The 20036-nt window shown below is 49.0% G+C and overlaps 1 long non-coding RNA gene across 2 annotated transcripts; it reads right to left on the bottom strand.

The window, feature by feature from the left end:
• Positions 1-11364: 11364 nt before the first annotated feature.
• On the bottom strand, positions 11365-14460 carry LOC113240853 (uncharacterized). Of its 2 annotated transcripts, XR_008958229.1 has the most exons (4): positions 14337-14454; positions 13505-13655; positions 12795-12907; positions 11365-11778 (listed from the first exon to the last, which is right to left on the bottom strand). It is a non-coding gene; the product is annotated as an uncharacterized LOC113240853 (long non-coding RNA). The 2 variants fall into 2 exon arrangements; XR_003311334.4 differs by having other exon boundaries at positions 11365-12907; positions 14337-14460.
• Between the last annotated feature and the right edge of the window lie 5576 nt (positions 14461-20036).

Here is a 20036-nt window from a genome sequence, read left to right as displayed (position 1 = left end):
AGGCTCCAAAGAGAGGACTGGATGGGCCACCTGGGGGGGCTTCTTGCAAGAGGTGAGCTGGAAAGAGAGCTTTCAAAAAGGAAATGCCGTAGAGAGAAACAAGGAGGGTCACATGGAATAGGAAATAGGGATGGGGACAGAGGACAGACTCACAGCTGCTGGGGAGAACTAAACTATTACAGAGAAGAAAACTTATGGATGAGGCTCAGCCAAGATCAGGGTGGAGACGGTGCTGGTAAAGGGCTTTAGACAGGGAAGGAGGAGCTTGGATCTCCTAAAATAAGAAAGACAGAGCCGGTGACTTTTCTTGACCTGGAGAGGATGACAAAGTGATATCTGAGAAAAACCAATCTTGCAAGTACTTCCAGAGCCTATTGCCTAATATAAGAAGTTCCTTGCTTGGAAGAAATAGAATCTTCTCCCCTTATGTTAATCTTCAGAGTTTAAAAAAAAACTTCTCATCTCTGCCATTATCACCCTTTAGAGGAGAGTTAGAAAGCGTCATCCCCATTGCAGACAAGGAAACTGAGACCCATAGAAGTTTAAAATAATGTTCTTGATGTATGAACGGCCAGATCAGCCCAGGAAAGGATGCTTGACATCATGACTCATTACGGAAATTCAACTGATCACCACAATGAGCTACCGTGACACCCACTAAAATGGCTAAAATTTAAAAGACTGACAATACCAAGTGCTGGTGAGGATGTTCAGCAACTGGAACGCTCACATGGTCATGGTGAAGTGTGAAACGGTACCATCACTTTGAGAAGCTAGGCAGGTTTTTATTGTCTGGGCTTTTTAGATATAAAGTTAAACAAATTCTTAGCAAGTGAGTCAGGAATTCTACTCCTAGGTATTTACCTGCGAGACGTGAAAAATATATGTCTATACAAAAACAAATGCACATCCATCCATCACAGCTTTATTCATTATAGCCCCACGGTAGGAAAAGAAACAAATGTCCATCAATGGGTGAGCAGATAAAAGTTCGGCGGCACATGCATACAATGACATATGACTCAGCAGTAAAAAGGCACAAAGTACGGATATATGCGGTAACACAGATCGATCTCAAACGCATGCTGAGAGAAAGAAGCCAGACCCAAAAAGGAACGTGCCATTTAACTTCTTTTATATCAAATTCTAGAGTAGGTAAAACTAAAAAGCAGATCAGCGGTTTCCTGGGAGTTGGTGGGGGAAGGGGCTCAGGGGATAGAAATGTGTTACTGAGGGGGTGGGTATCTGCAAGGGTGCATATACATTTGTGAGAACTCGTTGCACTGAACACTTAAAATGGGTGCATTTTTGTGCGTAAGTTCTATCACAATGAAACTGATTTAAAAAGAGAAGGTATGGTGCCTGGGTGGCTCAGTCAGTTAAGCGTCTGCCTTTGGCTCGGGTCATGATCCCGTGGGATCGAGCCCCACGTTGGGCTCCCTACTCAGCGGGGAGTCTGCTTCTCCCTCTCCCTCTGCTGCTCCCCCTGCTTGTGCTCTCTTTCTCCTGTCAAATAAATAAATAAAATTTTAAAAAAAAAAGAGAGAGAGAGAGAAGGTACGGTGACTTGCTTTCAGTCACCCAAGTAGGGAGTGTAACCCGGCTGGCAGGGCTGGCTTTGAACGCGGGCTAGTGGGGTGTGGAAACCAGGGTGCATCAGCACAGGTGGACTGTCTGGGGTAAGGGAGAAGATGGATGGGCCCTAAGCGAGGACCTCAGGGGCCCAACCGGCCACAGAAGAGCCGAAAGAGGAATCAGGCGGAGCATAACAGCCCAAGCGAGTGGCTGCAGAGGGGAGCCGGGGAGAGACGGAGGGGGGAGTTTGAGAGGCAAGTGAGTGATGAGTGGAGGCCTCTACAAAGAACTCCATGGGGGGGTTCAACTTCAGGGAGCACCCCAACCAAGGCAGTAGCTTGTCTTTCCAGAGGCTAGATCCAGAATGCTGCCCAGTTTCCTCTAAGACGGAAGACCAAGGTCATTGTGAACTGGGTCTTTCTAACAAGCTCCAGGGAAGGAGAAGCATGATTTTCACCCAGGGAGGTGGGGTGAGCCAGAGATGCCCCTTTTCTGGTCCAGCCCATGCAGACATGCTTGATTTCCTTGGGTTGTGGGAAGGCAGCTGATATTGGGGTATCTTCCTATGCCCCCTCCTCCCATAAAAAGGACCTCTATTGGAGGACATCATCGTAAAACCTAAGTTGATTCAGTTTTGTAAAAAAGTAAAACTGTACAGCTTTACCCCCTTTGTGTTTCTCAGTGTCATAATCATAATCATTCAGTGTGTCCCTATTTAGTTAAAACACAGACCTTCTTTCTGCTGAAATGGACTCGATAATCCTGACCTTATTAACTTCTCTGCATGATTAGAGTTGGATTCTAGGAATGGAGGCACGCAAGACACCCTCGTTCCCTTGTGTTCCTCACACTGCCTGCAGTTAGGCAACTGTGCAAAAAGATTGGTCCCCTCGGTTGTTTGACTGGGATGGTGGTCTGCGTTCGTTGGAGTAGAAAGCTGACGGTCTAGAGCTGCAGACTTTATGTTGCTGGAGCCAAGTAAAGAGAGAAAGAAACGTATTTTGAATTGTTTAGCAGTCTCTTATCACGCAGCCAACATCCATAAAACGCTCCTTTCAATGTCTGTTCTTTCCCCCACAGTCCTTGGCTTATTCTCATTATTGTCCCCAGAAATTCAGCTCTGGCCCTCAGCTTACAAACCCGACTCAACCGTGGAGTTAGCCGGCCCAGCCCATCTTTGCAAGCAGGTGAGCGATGGTGACACACCGAAGGCAACGTGCCCTGGATGTTTCACGCCTACACACACCCGCAAAGTATTCACCCCACAAAGCACGTTTCTTTCTAGGCAGGATGTGGCAAACATTGCTGGTGCCTATTTGGCCATCATTCCCCAGACTTCCTGGCCAAGCGAAATATCCCCAGGGCCTGGCAGTGAGCTGTAATTGGTCCAGGTCAGTGGTTGTTTTTTGTTTTTTAAGACTATATTTTTAGAACAGTCTTAGGTTCAAAGTGACACTGAGGGGAAGAGACAGAGCTTCCCCACATTCCCCCTGCTCCCACACATGTGCAGTCTGCCCCCCATGATCCCCATCCCCCACCAGAATGGCACACATGTGACCAAGGATGAACTGGCACTGACGCCTTATTATCACCCAGAGCCCAGGGTTTAGATCAGGGCTCACTCTTGGTGGCGTACAGCCTACTGGTTTGGATGACTATATAATGACACGTTCCAGCGCCGTAGTATCATACAGCATTATGATACATCATATCATATATATCATATAAGATGCATAATTTCGCTGATCTAAAAATCCTCTGTGCTCTATTCATCCCTCCCTCCCCACTAACTGCTGGCAACCAGTGATCTTTTTACTGTCTTATAGTTTTGCCTTTTCCGGAATGTCACATAGTTGGAATCCTACAGTGTGTAACATTTTCAGATTGGCTTCTTTCCTTTAGTAATACACATTTAAGTTTCCTCCATGTCTTTTCATGGCTTGGCTAGCTCATTTCTTTTTAATGCTGAATGAAATTCCACTGTCTGGACGGACCATGGTTCATCTGTCCGTTCAGCTACTGAAGGATATCAGGGTCGCTGCCGAGTTTGGGCAGTTCTGAATAAAACTGCCGTAAACATCCCTGTGTGGGCACTTGTGCTGATCAACCTTTTTTTAAACAGGATTATTTTTATCACCCTATGGAATCTTTTTAGACTTTCTTCCCCCTAATTGCCTCCCATGAAATTTCAACGCCATAGATATACTGTGTATGTTATACACTGGGTGTGTATCTCTGCTTTATACATAAAAAGAGTAAGATTGTTTTGCTCCCCAAAACCAATTTTCACCCCCTTGAGGCTGACAGCACCCCCTTTGAAAATGGATGGTCTTTGTCAACAAAGACTTACTTTTGCCAATGACTGGGCGGGAGTGGGCACGTCATCTAGTTCTGGCTCATGAACCATGAAGGGATCCTCTTTGGGAAAGTCTTTCCTCCTTCAGTAAACAGACACGTGAAGAGAAATGGCCTTTAGCCACTGTCCACTTCCAGTGATGGTCTCCCATGTGAGGACTTGCCGCTGAGAACTAGGGCTGCCATCTTGTAACCATGAGAGCAGTAGAGGGAAAGGACAGAAAAAGCCTGGGCCCTGCTGTAATCATTGGGCCATTAAACGGTCATAACCCCTGCCTGCTTCCAGACGTCTTACTAAATGCAGCCGTGGATGTCTGCACACGGGAAGCCACTGTCAGCAGGTATTCTGGGCTTTGCAGCCTCAAATCTCCTAACTGATAAGTAAGGTTTCTGCTGCTAAGAAAGAAGTTGTTTCTCCCCATGGCACATTTTGTGGAGGCAAGCTTGAGCAAGAAGGGCAGAAGGGAGGTTCGTTTGGTGGGGTGGCAAGCATCTGGACGTGAATGAGGGATGAGGTCCAGGTACCTGAGAAGGGCACCAGGGAAAGCCGTGCTGAAGAGTTAGCCGCTGGGTGTTCTACACAACTAACGCATCGTTGAACACACTACATCGAAAACTAATGATGGACTGTATGTTGGCTACTTGAACATTAAAAAAAAAGCCACCGTAGCCACACAGCGAGGTCTCCTTTAGGCCAGTGGTCCATGGGAAAGTGCTAGAATTTGTCTGAACCCTTGTTTCATAGAATACAAATGAGGGATGATGATAACTGTTTTCAATTTCAGAGTTTTCCGAGAGTGCTTTCCCCCAAATGAAAGCGCGTTAGTTCTCGCTCTCTGGTGTCTTGCACAGTGAATCAGGCCCCAAGGCTGCATGTTCCCGGGGTAGAAAACCCCACGTGGGGCTCCCCTGACCCTGCCTCTCGCTGGCCCACCAGCTGTCCAGTGTGGGGAGGGGACCGCACCGTCCAGAAGTGGGAGGGTGAGGTGTGAGGACAGACCATGCTACGTGTCTGCCACCACAAGCCTGGCCCCAAACTCAGGTGGCAGGTACTCTGAGACCCGCAGAAGAGGGGGGTGACGCCAACCTAGAGAATGAGCACCCAGTCCCGCCATATTTATAGAATGAGGAGACTGAGGCCCCGAAGGGTGAACACAGGGAGTTAGGGGTCCAGGCCAACCACTCACTTCCCAAGAGGCCAAGAATTACTCCGGTAACAGCCAGATGTTGGTAGTGCTGGGAGCAGAGCCCTCGTCTCCTGACCCAATGCAGGGGCCTTTCCCAACACCCTGGAGCCGTGCTTTTTTGTTCCTCTCCCTGAGCTGGCCTGGGCTGTCTCGAACTGTCATCTGCATCTGCTGTCATTGAACTATTCACGTGATCATAACTTATCTTCCCAGCTAAACTGCAAGCTTCTCAAAAGCTGGGACCCTGACATGACTGTGTTGGACCCTGTTATGCACACTGGACACTAACAACCAGCCAACTCGATTTCTAAGCAGCTGATAGAGTGAAGAGACTGGAAGGAATGTCATGGGCTGCGGAGATGGTTGGGGAATTTTGCACCCGGTTCTATATTCTTCTATGTAATGGTCAGTCAGGTGCTGCCGCAAGAGGAGACAAAGGCTCAAGGAAAAACAAAATGTATTGTACTCCCAGGTGCTAAAGACAGAAAGCGTGGCACCCCGTGCAGAGTCACGTGGAAAGACACAGGGTGGTCGGGAGGCAAAAGACAGGAGCAAGGAGAAGGTTTAGGTCACAGTCTTTATTGGGATTTCTGAGGGAAAGGCAAGGCCGAGCAGGGTCAACAGCTTAGCACTGACTAGTTGGAATAGTTTCAGTGGGCTTTGGGCTGTAGGGATGGTCTCCGGTGTGATTAAAGCGAGGGATAGTGCCCTCTGGAGTGGACAGGCCGATGGAGGAGGTGTGGCTCCGGACTGGTTAGTTTGCACTGCAAACACACGCACGTGGCTGAGTCCTCTGCTCTGCGTAATAATTGGCTAGCCTTGAGACTAGCATTCTCTCCCCAGACAGAAAGGTTTTTTAAGATGTCAAAACATAAATAATATACAGGGGAAAAAAACCCTATTTATATATGTATGTATGCATGTGTACACACACACACACACTCACTCACACTCACACACACGCACACACACGTCTTCTAGAAGGGCTACTCCTAAATCACCCAGGTAGATTGATGGGAATGTTCACAACACCCCCAGAACCTGGGTTCCGTACCTCTTATTCACTGGTTGGAAATGGTGCTGAGTATTTATATAAACAAGTATCAGAATCATTGATTCCAGAGCTAGGAAGTGCTCTGTGCATTCTGACTTACTCAAACTCCTCTCGTAAATACCTCCTTTGAAGCAGTCACCTGTTTAGCCAAAAGAGACACGGAGGATGAAGGGGCGTCGCAAGGTGTTGTCTTGAATCTGGGTTGGGAGCACGGTCCCACCGCCTGGGACTGCCCCATGCCACCCTGCCACTGGAGTCTCTCTTCTGAGCCTCTCCTCCTCAGGCTTCTGTCTCCGTGGCTGCTGTGACGGGCACTGAGCCAAGCAAGCAAGCTATGTGTATGGCTTCTGCTTTCTGGACACGAGCAAGGCAAGACAGGCCATGACAGCGACAATGACATGGAATTAAGGGACACATTTGTCAACAATGATAATATGAAATACTTTTGTGCAAGCCTTTGGTGAGCTGAAGAGAGCGTTGGGGGTGGCCCGCGCGATGGCAGCACAGAGAGGGCGCCGGGCCCTACTCTGGCTCTGCCCCTAACTGCGCAACTCCAAGAAAACCTCTTCTGCTACGTTTTCTCATCTTCAAATTACGTGATGGGATAAGGAGATCTCAAGGTCTGTTTTTTAGCTCTTGTACCCTAAGACGGTCTAAATGTGGGGAAAGGAACGGAGCACAATGAGGCAATCGCACCACTGGGGGAACAAGAGCGGTGATAATGCACAACATATATTGCGTTCCGTGAACGCGGGCCCTGTTCCATATGCTTTACTCGTTCATCTAATCGCACAGTGACACTAAGATGTACCTAATGTTGTCTATCCCCATTTTACAGACGAGGAAGCTGAGACCCAGAAAAAACAAAGCACTTAAAGTTCCACATCTAGTAAGTGACCAGCCAGGATTTGAGCCCAGACAGCCCCAGTGTGCAATTGGGAAAGGCGGAGCTGGTGTCCCAGCCGCTATGGAGGAGCTGGGGTGCTGTTCCATCAGCAGTCTCCCTGGGGAGTGGAGGCCCAGGTTCCCAAGGCTGGGGAACAGCTCCAGTGCCAGCAGCAGTAGAAAGAGGTGGGGAGAAAAGGGAGGAGGAGGAGGAGGCTGGCTGGCTACCCTTCTGTTTGGGGCACACACATACCTTGCTGATTAGCAACGATGGGAAAGGAAACACACACTGAGGGCCCTTGACAGCTTAATGGGGTTTTAGAAAAATACACATCTATATTTTTAAACTTTTTTTTTTTCCATTCGAACATTTTTAGCTTCAAGTTCTGGACTGAAATAGCAACTGTCTTAGATAACTCTTCATCCTTAGGCTCCCACGTTTGCAAAAGGTCTTGGCCCAGCCTGGGGTAGAGAATGAGAGATTAAAAAGGAGAGATTGAGAGAAGGACAGGGGGAAAACAAGCTTAGCACATCTGGCACAAAGATAGTAAATGCTTCTTTGATACTGGATGGATGGATGGATGGGTGGATGGATGGATGGATGGATGGGAGAAAGAAGGAATTTGATGGGAAAAAGAAAGCCTGTTTATCCATGAAATTCTCCTGAGAATTAAGAGTAGACATAGACCCTTTTGGAAAGATAAACTCACCTGCTTGCCAGTGACCAAACCCTGGGTCACAACTAAAGGACTGAAGTCCACTGGGGTCTGGTCTCTTCCAAGTGTTATAACCAAGCCTGGTGAGAAAGGACACTCACAATTCAGCTCCATCTACCAGCCCCCTCTTCAGTCACTTCATCTTCTGACTAATCTGGACCACTCACCATTTTGCTAACCACACTGTGGCAGATTCCATAGTTTGGCTTGATCAGCTTTTCCATTCTGATACCCTTCTGCCTTGGCTTCCTGTAGATGGTACAGAGGGTGGAAAGAGAAATACTCAAATTCCCACCCTGTCTTGCAGGGAAGGTACCGGGTTGATTCCACAGTTGAAGCTGGCCCAAAGCAGGCAGAAGTCCTGGAGAATTGGTGGCTTCCCACCAATATAAACGAGCAAAGCTTTGTCCACCATTTCCCCCTTCTTCCTTCCTGGAGCTCCAACACATTTGGTGGTGCGGCATCCATTTTGTGAGAAACAAGACAGAAGCTTTGAGTTGAGGATGTCAGAGCAGGAAGACAGAAGAAGTTGGGTCCCCAAGGGCCTCATTAAACTGCCTCACCAGCCCTGGGCTGTCTCCCTCTGGTCTTCCAGTTACATGAGAAGGATGAACCCCTTACTTGCTTAAGCCACTAGGTTAGGGTTTTCTGTGGCTCTCTGCCAAACACAATCCTAACCGATACATAGTTCATGCACTGTAGGGCTCCACACGTTGTCCATTTGACTTCCCCGGCCTTACATACCCTTCTTTGTCTTTTCTTCTAGTTTCCAATTTCTGCAGACTTCCCTGAGGCCCCGCCTTCCCCTCCAGGATGCTCTCTTCGTATGCCCCCATCACCTGTAGAGGCCATTTGTCTTAAATGCCACTCCCCATCCCACCACATCCCACCCAGGGTCTTTTTGTTTCTTCCAATCTTGGTGTTCCATCCACTTTGTCTAAAGGAACGCTCAGATCTTCCCAATCTTGAACGAACTTTGGTTTGCTCTTGCCTCCCCCTTGAGCTACGAATATCCTCTCCCCTTGCACTCTGACCAAATGTACTTGGTTTTCTTCCTATAGGGAATACAGTGAAAGGTGAGGTGGGGTGTCAAACAGGCTGGGATCCCACCTGATCTCTACTACTTACTACCTGTGGGTCTTTGGGTACCTGTCTCTGAACGGCTGGACCTTCATCTGTAACATGAGAATAACTGACTGAGTGTGGTGATGTATTCAAAGTACAGGACACAGAGAAGGTGCTGGATAAATATTAGTCCCCTTGCCATTCTGATGGCCTACCCCCTTCCTCCTTCCCTCTTTCCTTCCTGAAGCACATTCTAGATTTAAGAAACACTAAGGGGGCTTTTGCATGATTTTCCCCTCCTTTCTTCACTCCTTCACTTCACTTCAAGGTGACCTACCCCCGGCTTTATCCTTACTCGTATTTTTACTTTCACTATTCTGTGTCTCAGAGATCTCATCCACATCCACATTCAAGTTTCAACTAAGAGTGAATCCTTCACTCCCGAATCTGCAAATCGAGGGTGGACATTGCTCCTAAATGTCCATGCCCCGGCCCCAGGGCCCCGGAGCCATCCCCCTGGAGGTCCTACAGCCAGCTGCACCGCTCTTTCCCCAAAGCGTGAGGATAAACACAATTATCTGTCCAATATCCCTGGAGGGTAGTAAGGGGCGGGTGTGATGAACAGCACCCCTGTCCTCAAATAATGGCAGTGATTATGCCACAGGATGCTCTCTCTTTCTTAACAAAATTGACCTAAATTGGGACGGTGTCGTGTTGTGAGGCTGAGCATGAAGTCTCTTGTGAGTGCAATGGAGTCTGCTGTCTGTATTGCAAACCTTGGCTCCCAGCAAGAAGGGAGGTGGAAACGAGGAGCCAAGCTTGTATTTGTGGCCTTAACACCTATTCAGGGAATTCTGGGCTGCAAATTTTGGAGAACTCAATCCTTATAGACAGAGAGAACACATTTATCCCTTCCCTTAAGGGTGAGCCTTAGGCCTTGGCAGTCCTCAGAAGCACCCCCCCTTCTTCTCTACTTGGATCTTTTTCCTAAATGCCTAGTTTACTCCAATCTGTGGCAGTTCTCTGCAGCAGTAACCTTGGAGACCTCACAAAGCATTTGGTGGAGACTTTCTATGGAAGGTCCCCCACCCCCACCCCCATAGCCTTTCTTTCTTCTTGGAGGACTGGCCCCGGTGCCACCAGTCAGGCCCCTTGCTCAGCTCTCTCCCAGCTGACCCACCACAGAAGGGCAGAGGGCAGAGGGCAGAGGACAGAAAATAACTCATGAGAACCAAACACAAAACCCCATTGGAACCACAAATGGAACTGGCTTAGGGAAAAGGATTCTGGGATGCTGGGGCTATTAATAAAGCCATGTGTGCCTCGGCCCTCTTATCCCAGGAAGCAGGCCAGGCCAGCTCATGGCCAAGCATGTTCATTCTTGGGAAGGCCCCAGTTTACCAGATAAAATGTGCCCCAGACTCTATTCATTTTGTAAATTCCTCCCAACACACACACATGCACACACACAGGCACACACAGTTACAGGGCACACATGCAATGTTTTGTCTATCAAGTCTTGTAGGCACTGATTTATCTTTAACTCTTTGTTGGCCCTGGTAAGGGAAGAAGGCACAAGAACAAATGGTCATGTATATATGGTCTTAGAGACTCCTGAGGACTTGGTCAGAGGTAACCATGTGTTTGCATTTATCCTCTATGGTCCTTTGGAGATTAAGCCACCAGGATTTGCATGTAATCCCACCAGGGACAAACAGACAGGTACATCGATACCTTAATCCCTAGGGCTTTCGTTCCTCTTAGTCGCCTGCTATCTTCAGCTTGTATAATTTTGGTAGCCAATGGATTTATCATTTCGGCTCCTTGATCAAATTTTCCAGCACTTCTCTCCTCTTCACCACCCCTCCCCCATGTCCTGCCCCAGGATCACGGAGAGCCCTAAGGAATACTCTGGAATGGGCTGTGCCAAAAGAGCTAGCCCTTCTTGGAAGACAGCATGTGAACCAATCAGCACATCTCCACCATGAAGGACCTCTGAGTCACAGACTCATAACTGAGGTTCAGAGAGTGGGATGGGACCAGAGAGCGTCTTCCCGCCCAGCCCCCTGCCTTCGGGCAAAGAAGGTGTCCAGCCCGCTTCCTCAATGAACCTACCAAGACAGTAGAAGCCTCCATCTGAGGCAGAGCTAAGTTGGTCTGCACATGTGCTAGACCCACTTGCTTCCTGAGAGTGTCATCGCCTTGGGCTTTGTCCTGGTCCCACCCCTTCTAACATCCACTGAACCAGCCTAGTGAGGGGGATAGAAACAGAGGATCCTAACTCTTCCAACCTTTATCTTGGTCAGGAACCCCAGAGAAGGCTACTGTCATTTTGATTTGGGGATAGCATGTTTTTATTAGCCTAGGCAAGAGATTATGTTCCACCCAAACCACCCCATACAGGGTGGAGAGGCAGTGTGGCTTAGTAGAAACGCTGCTCTACTGCCCTGGGGAACGACTTCTGCTCTGCTCCTTGCAAGTGGGACGGTGGACCTTGGGCCACTCATACAACCTCTTGGAGGCTCAGTTTCCTTTTTTTTTTCTTTTTAAAAGATTTTATTTATTCATTTGAGAGAGAGACAGCGAGAGAGGGAACACAAGCAGGGGGAGCGGGAGAGGAAGAAGCAGGCTCCTAGCGGAGGAGCCTGATGTGGGGCTCGATCCCAGAACGCCGGGATCACACCCTGAGCCGAAGGCAGCCGCTTAATGACTGCGCCACCCAGGCGCCCTGGAGGCTCAGTTTCCTAATCTCTATAATGGGAGGGATAATGGCTCCTCACAGGTTTGTTGTGCAAATGTCTTGAAAACTCCTGGTGCCACGCAGATATTGTTCAGCTCTGTGCTCCTCTGGCCGCTGAATAGAAGCGGTAGCACTTAGTCTGATTTGCAATGTGGCGAATGTCCATTTCTCTCCCTCCTGGATCTCCAGCATCTAGAACAGCTCCAAGCACACAGTTGGCAAAGAAAATTATTTGTTGAGTGAATGAACAATGAGTTCATATTATTCCTAGTATTTCAATAGCCAAATGCCTTCAACTTAGCCCCTTTTCATCTCAGAGCTGATGATTTGGGGGCGCCTGCGTGGCACGTTTGGTACGTGTCCGACTCTTGGTTTCAGCTCAGGTCTCGATCTCAGGATCGTGAGATGGGGCCCCATGTCAGGCTCCACGCTCCGTGTGGAGTCTGCTTGAGATCCTCTCCCTCTGCCCCTCCTGCTCATGCTCTGTCTCCCTAAAATAAGTAAATAAATCTTTAAAAAAAAAAAAAGACTGCATTTAAAGAAGAAAAAGGCTGATGATTGATCTTAGTGAGTGTTGGTTGGGCTTCCATGGCCTGGAACGTAATAAGACTTTGGCTTTGGTCAGGGCTGGCTATTGAAATCAGCAACATCAGACCAGGCTGCTTGGTATAAGGGTGAGTTCAAACCACTTGGGATGTGGCGCTACTATGTGCCAGTGGGGCCCCCACATCCCATCCCAGCAGACATCAGAAGACAACAGGAATATGTTGGCCAGGTAAGGCGCAAGTCCTTGGCGGTGGGCAGAGCCATGGCATGGTAGCCACACATGTTTAATGGGTGCCGAGATCCCTGCATCCCGCGTCTTGGTCAGTGTGCACAAATACCCCATCAGGCACCTGCTTTTTGATCCTCCTCCTTTTTAAAAAGATTTATTTATTTATTTATTTATTTGACATAGAGTGAGAGAGAGCACAAGCAGGGGGAGCGGGAGAGGGAGAGGCAAGCTGTCCCCTGAGCAGGGAGCCCCACGCGGAGCTCGATCCCAGGACCCTGAGATCACGATCTGAGCCGAAGGCAGAGGCTTCACAGCTGAGCCCCCCAGGCGCCCCTGGATCCCCCTATCATAGGTGAGGTCACTGAGCCTCAGATGGGTTAAGTCACTTGCAGAAGATCACCAGCCATTAAGGGGAGGAGCAGGATTCAGAGTCCAGACTGACCTTAAAGCGTGTCTCTTTAACTGCTGCGCCTACGCCGAGCCGTCCTGCAGAACCCAAGAATCGGAGAGTCACAGATGACCAGCGCTGGATGGCCCTGGCCCGGATGCCTCATTCTGTGCAGGAGATCCACGACCATTCCCAGATTATTGGACACACAGGGGCCTACAACCCAGGCTCTTACCTTCAAAGCGTGCTCTGTCCCCAGCCCTCCCAGCCCTTCTCCCTTCCCACTGCCTGTAGCTAGGTTCCCACTGGCTCACAGTCCTTCCCAAGGCAAGGAAAGTAATTTAGAAGGGGCTGAAATTCAACATGGTCCCGCGCACACCATCATTTCTCCTGGAGACCGAACAGATGATTCCCTCGCACCATGGGGACTTGCAACATGAATAATTTAATAAATGGGTTGCTGTGGTGGATAGTAAAAACTCTTAATCTGGAAAGCTTTAAAATTTCGATAGGTTTGCACCCATCAGGGACAGCTGAGACCGGAGCTGAGGGGATGAACTAGCTCCAGGGTCCTTCCCCTCATCAGACTCCGTGGCCCCCTTTTCTAACAAATGTAACAGCCTCTATAATTATCCTGAAATGAGATTCCTAAAAATGTAAACCACCCACACAATTTCAAAATTTAATTTAAATTCTATTTAATGCCTTAGTAATAACAACACAAAAGGAGAAGTAAAAGGATAGACGGACACATACATACTTACATTCAGTTACCTGTTCAGTCTGGAAATGCCCAACCTCCGGAGCGTTACACTGAAAGACTCAACGAGAAATGTTTGAGTCACCATGCAGATTCACCATGACAGCCAAGCTACCCATGCAAACTGATATCCACGTGGTGTCTTCTTGGCGACTCTATGACCAAGAGCAGAGCCACCATCGGTGAAGTGATTTTCCAAAGCAGAGAACGATGCTTAGTAAAGTGCAGGCTAAAATCAAGTGCAATTTTCCCTCCATGTTCAGAGAAGGGGTATGTCTAGAATATTCGATCTATGTTAAAAACCACATAAAAGTGCTTTGTGTTTCTAGGTAATATGGAGTTAGAGTTTCCAGGCTCAGAAAACGATAGCTCAGGTTTTCAGTACATGAACGTCCAGAGAAACATTGGGAAGACAGGTGGGATAGAGGACAATTCATTATATAGGACTGTCCCATGCACTGCAGGACATCTGGCAGCTGTGACCGCCCGCCCCCCCCCCCCCGCTCCCCCGCAAACAAAAGTACTCCACAAGTTTTCTAAACACTTCTGGGGGGAGGTGGTATTACCCCTTTGAGAACCACTGGGTTAGATAACCTTTCAGGTCCCCCCCTTCCAGCCCCAGCATGTCAAACATGTATGGAGGATTCTGGACCACAAGGCTTTGAGCTGGGCCATGGGACCATTGTGAGGTGGAGTGGGGGGGATTTGGAGAAAGGGGAAACCCTGTCTCTGTCCTGTGTGGTAGCAGACAGGGAGGGGAGTACTGCGAGCAAATGAAGCGTGGAGGTCCCCGGGACTCAGCATGCGTGAGCCCTGGGCCTGTGAGTTTTACTCACCTTTGCGACCTCGCCCCAGCCCTGGAACCGGGCAGCTCCTTGTTGCTCGCTGACTGAGGGAGAGGCAGTAAGCCGGAGGCTGCGGAAGCTGCCGTCTCATGTCACAGAGCTGCCTGAAACGAAAGGAGGGGTTTTGGGATGGAAACATTCTTTCAGTGACAGCTATTGACCAAGAACACACTACAGCTTATGTGCCAAGAATGAAAGGGGGGCCAGAAATCTCCGTGACTCGAAGAGCCAGTGGATCAAGGAGACCAGGAAGGGGCCCTGAGATACCTTCCTCAACACACACACACACACACACACACACACACACACACGCACACCCCTGGCAGGCCCCTGTGTCTCCCAAGGGACACTCTCCTCCGTTCACACAAGGCTGTCCCCCAGGCAGCCAGTCTCCTGCCATGTATAGGCAGGTTCCACTGGACTGGCCACGGTCCTCCTGCCATTTACAGACCGGGGCCAAAGTCAATCCCCTTCCAGCCAAGAAGCACCTTCCATGCTCCCAAGGGGCAGCAACCAATCCCAGGCTTGACCAACCTTGAACTTTTCAGGTAGAGGCTGTTCTGGCCAGAGGGAGGAGAAAGCCCTTCTTGGATCATCCGCTGGGCAGAGCCACGCATACTTAGGGCAGCCCCGGGGGGGGGGTGGGGGATGTATGTTTGGAAAGGCTATTGAAGCATTAAAGTAGCCATGAGGGAAAGCATCAGAACTCCGCTGTACCTTCTCACGTTCTCTCACGACGCAGTCCCAGTTTTATTTTGAACTACACGTGTGAGTGGGTGTTGGGAGGCGCTACAAGCCTTTTGGGGCTCAAAGTGAGGTTCTTGCCGTGCTTAACGGTTCAGCCGTGGGGGGCAGACTGGCTACCTCTTACTAGCTGCATGACCTTGGACTAGCCGCCTCTTCTTTGTGACTCCGTTTCCCCGACTGTGAAATGGAATGATGATTATAGTACTTACCTCTTTGTAAGATTGTTGAGAGGATTAAAAGGAGTTACTATCCAAAACGCATATAGAGCAGTACTAAGCATGTTGTAAGTACTGCACGAGCCTTCGCTAGCAGCAGTACTCGTCAGTAGTATTGTCACTAAACGTCTTCCTCCAGCCGAGGAGAGAAGGTGGGACGAGGGCGCCGCTGTATACGCCCGGACCTGCAGAGCAGTCAACAGCGCTTGAGTTCCTGAACCCTGGGTTAGGAAGGCTGAGAAGAGAAAGCAAGAGCACCCGTGGGCAGGAGGAGCTTAAGAATGCTGGGTTTTCCAGGCCCTCTTTCCCTCTTCCAGGAGGGCCTGGATCTTGAACACTGAGGACTGTAGGCTAAGAAAAGTGACTGGAAGAATCCCATGCCTGGGCAAGTAGGTCAAAGCTGGCGAGGGGTTGCTGGGGATGTAAGGAAGGTGCTGGGTGCCAGACGCTGGGCTGCCTGAGGCCAGCATCCTGTGCGTCTGCGTGTGCTTGCCTGTGTTCGTGCGTGTGTATGTGTGCCTGTGCGTGTCTGTGTGCGTGCATGTGTGTGCGTACACTGCGGGCCTCCCGCATGGTTCCTGAGGTGATGGACTTCAGAGCAGGTCATCTCTCTGGTTTTAAGGAGCGAACATTCATCTGGGGCCCTCCCAGACTGTGATGACCTTGTTCTTCCTAACTTCTGGTTCCGCTCAGGTAATCTCTGGAGAACTGGATCCTTTATTCAACAGGTCAGAAGACCCAACCTTGTGCCAGGCGCCACTAAGAGGAACTGAGACTGTGACATGTATTGAGATCCTACTCTGTGCCAGGCCCCATTCTGAGCATATTGTATTTACCATTCATTTACTCTTTTTTTTTTTTTTCAAGATTTATTTATTTAAGAGAGAGAGAACCAGGGAAAGGGGCAGAGGGAGAGGGAGAGAGAGCCTTTTTTAAAAATTTATTTTTTTAACTATTTTAATTCAATTAATTAACATATAATGTATTATTGTTTACAGGGGTACAGGTCTGTGATTCATCCATCTTATATGATACCCAGTGCTCATCACATTATATGCCCTCCTTAATGTCCATCACCAAGTTACCTCATCCCCCCACTCACTTCCCCTCCAGCAACCCTCACTTTGTTTCCTAAGAGTCTCTTAGGTTTGTCTCCCTCTCTGGTTTCATCTTGTTTTATTTTTTCCTCTCTTCCACAATGATCCTCTGTCTTGCTTCTTAAATTCCACATATCAGTGAGATCATGTGATAATTGTCTTTCTCTGATTGACTTATTTCGCTTAACATAACACCCTCTAGTTCTATCCATGCCGTTTCAAATGGCAAGATTTCATTATTTTGATGGCTACGTAATATTCCAGTGTGTGTGTGTGTGTGTGTGTGTGTGTGTGTGTGTGTGTGACATCTTCTTTATCCATTCATCTGTTGATGGACACCTGGGCTCTTTCCGTAGTTTGGCTATTATGGATATTGCTGCTGTAAACATTGGGGGGCAAGTGCCTCTTGGGATCACTACATTTGTATCTTTGGGGTAAATACCCAGTAGTGCAATTGCTGGATCGTACAGTAGCTCTATTTTTAACTTTTTGAGGAACCTCCATACTGTTTTCCAGAGTGGCTGCACCAGCTTGCGTTCCCACCAACAGCATAAGAAGGTTCCCCTTTCTCCGCATCCTCGCCAACATCTGTCATTTCCTGACTTGTTCATTTTAGCCATTCTAACTGGTATAAGGTGGTATCTCATTGTGGTTTTGATTTGTATTTCCCTGATTCTGAGTGATGTTGAGCATTTTTTTTCAAGTGTCTGTTGGCCATTTTGATGTCTTCTTTGGAGAAATGTCTGTTCATGTCTTCTGCCCATTTCTTGATTGGATTATTTGTTCTTTGGGTGTTGAGTTTGCTAAGTTCTTTATAGATTTTGGATACTAGCCCTTTATCTGATATGTCATTTGCAAATATCTTCTCCCATTTTCTGTCAGTTGTCTTTTGGTTTTGCTGACTGTTTCCTTTGCTGTGCAAAAGCTTTTTATCTTGATGAAGTCCCAATTGTTCATTTTTGCCTTTGTTTCCTTCGCCTTTGGAGGCGTGTCTAGCAAGAAGTTGCGGTGGCTGAGGTCGAAGGGGTTGCTGCCTGTGTTCTCCTGTAGGATTTTGATGGATTCTGGTCTCACATTTAGGTCTTTCATCCATTGTGAGTTTAGTTTTGTGTATGGTGTAAGGAAATGGTCCAGTTTCATTCTTCTGCACGTGGCTGTCCAGTTTGAGGGAAAGAGTCTTAAGCAGATTCTGTGCTGCACGTGGAGCCCGACCAGGGCTCAGTCTCACGACCCTGAGATCATGACCTGAGCTGAAACCAAGATTCAGACGCCCAACCACCCGAGCCAGCCAGGCGCCCTCACTCATTTAATCTTCAGAGTAATCTTATGAGGTAGCTCTCACTATTTTTATCACTCTAAGGGAGGAAACTGAGACACAGTCACTTAATAACTTACCCAAATATACACAGCTTGGGACAGAGCTGGAATTTGGACCCAGGAAATGTGGCTCCAGAGTCCAGAATTCATGATCTCCACCCCCCAGGTCTCTGCCACATGGCTTTGACCCTCCAGGCACTTGGGAGGTGGGGGCAGGGGTAGGGGTGGAGGAGGGGTGAACAATTAACTAGGAAACTCCAAGAGCCACTCCCAAGTCCAAGAGTGAAGCAGAAGGCCTCCCAGGAGAGCAACCAGCTTCACCGCCAGGTTCCTGCCCTTGGCGGCTCCAATAGAGGACTCCTCTTGTTCCTCCTCCAGCTTCTGCTAGATTCCCGCCCCATCCGAGTTTTTACCTTTGTCCATTTCCTGCTAGAGGAAGAGGGGGAGGGTATAATAATCACCTCTGCTGCCAAGGCGACTCTCCCTACCCACAGATCCCATGGCAAAAACACTAGCCCTTCTTTTGCTGTGTCTTCGTGGATCAGGGAGGAGGGAAAGACCCAGGCATTGGTGTGGTTGCTTTTTTAAGTTCACACAAGCACTGTTTTCTAGAACTGGCAGTGACAAGCATGGAGTCACCTGTCCCTTTAACCGTATGTGGCAAAGAAAGGGGCCTCATGGGTGGTGAGCACTGCCCCTGTAGGAAGGAATCCCCAGTCTTCATCAAGATCGCTGGCATGGTCACCATCAAGGAAAATTGCCTTGGTGGCCCTTGGGTCCTGTTGGCTTTTGATTCCAAACTGCCTTTTCCAAGTGCCCTGAGACTTCGAAGCATCCCACTTGCTTTCTGGTTTGCCATCCCACCTAGAGTCCCCACTCCAACTGTATGAGTGAGAGTTTGGGTTGCAAGCAATGGAAACCAACTCTGGTCAACTTCATAGGGAAGATCGTTTATTGGAAGGGTACTGAGTTCCCCACAGAATCAACAGGAAGGGCAGAGGCAGGAACCAAGGATGGCAAAGGCTTGTTCAAGCCCATTACTGGAACAGTGAGTCTGGGATGCTGTCTGAGCCACCACTGCCACTGACCCTCCGTGGCCGTGCTGTGCCGACCCCCCCGGACACCTAGCAACTCCCCGACCCTCAACTTCAACACCATTGCCACTAATTATCCCCGATGGACCCTTGAGCCTCTGTATGGCCTCTCTAGATTCTACGTCCCGGGCGGGCACCTGTAACTGACTGACCTAAGCCGCGGCTAATATTCTAGATGTCACGAGTGAGAAAAGCAGCTCGTTCTCCCACATCTGGCTTCCATAGTTGGAAGGGCCTTGCTGCTCATCTGTTTCTTTATTTCCCCCCAAATAGAAAGGGGCTGGGGGAGGCAAATATAGAAAAACCTGCCCTTCTACAGATTCCCTTGAAGGGGAGATCTTTGTGGGATGGAGATAGGTAGCCCAAGCTTCTCCCATGGTTTCTCGGTCACATAAACAAATAGATTTCCATTTCAGCTAAGCTACTTTAAGTATTGTCTTTGTCACCCGCAGCCCAAGGCATCCCCGTTATTGTTTCTACCTCCCTACCCGTGGTCCTCAACCAGGGATGGCGTCACCCCCCAGGGGATGTTTGGAAATGTGTGGAGTGTTTGCCATTTAGTGAATGTTGACTAAGCACACTGAGCATCCTGAAAGGCACGGCACAGTTAAACACGGTGAGGACTGTCCTCAGCAGAATGCCAGTGGCGCCACTTTGGGAAACATGGCACCTGCATCGACCATGACCAACATCATTGATCGGCCTCTGCAACTCAGTCTTCCCACTGAAGTTGGCTGTGGCTTTATTATCTTGACACAGTGCAGAGCCACGACCCGTTCATCACAGTTGGCAAAACCACACGTCGGCCATTCTACAAGACGCGCTCCTTTTTTCCAGCTAAGGAAACTGAGACAAGGAGAGAAAGCATAATTTAACCGAGGCCACACAGCTCAGTCTAGAATCCATTCTCTGGCCCCAGCTAAGGGCTCTTGCCACGACATTCTGCTGCCCTTTCTCTTTTTACTGAAGCAGACTTGGACAGTCTAGACTTGCTTTGAAATGTTTCCAGAAACCTCTCTGAGAGCTTCCTGGTGAAGGCTCACAGGTTCAAGGCGGGGCCCTGGGCACCAGGGTGCCACCTGCAGACGCCAAGGTGAGAGAGAGAGGCTGTGTGCGGAAGGGGCTGAACTTTGTGGGAAAAGCTAGCACCCAGCAAAAGGAATAAACAGAAAGCTGAAGTCTCACGGCAGGGGCGGGGGGGGCTGCGGATGATTTGCAGAG

Source organism: Ursus arctos, unplaced genomic scaffold (genome assembly GCF_023065955.2).
Source record: "Ursus arctos isolate Adak ecotype North America unplaced genomic scaffold, UrsArc2.0 scaffold_8, whole genome shotgun sequence".
NCBI classification, from domain to species: Eukaryota; Metazoa; Chordata; class Mammalia; order Carnivora; family Ursidae; genus Ursus; species Ursus arctos.
This window is presented reverse-complemented; position numbering and strand designations above follow the sequence as displayed.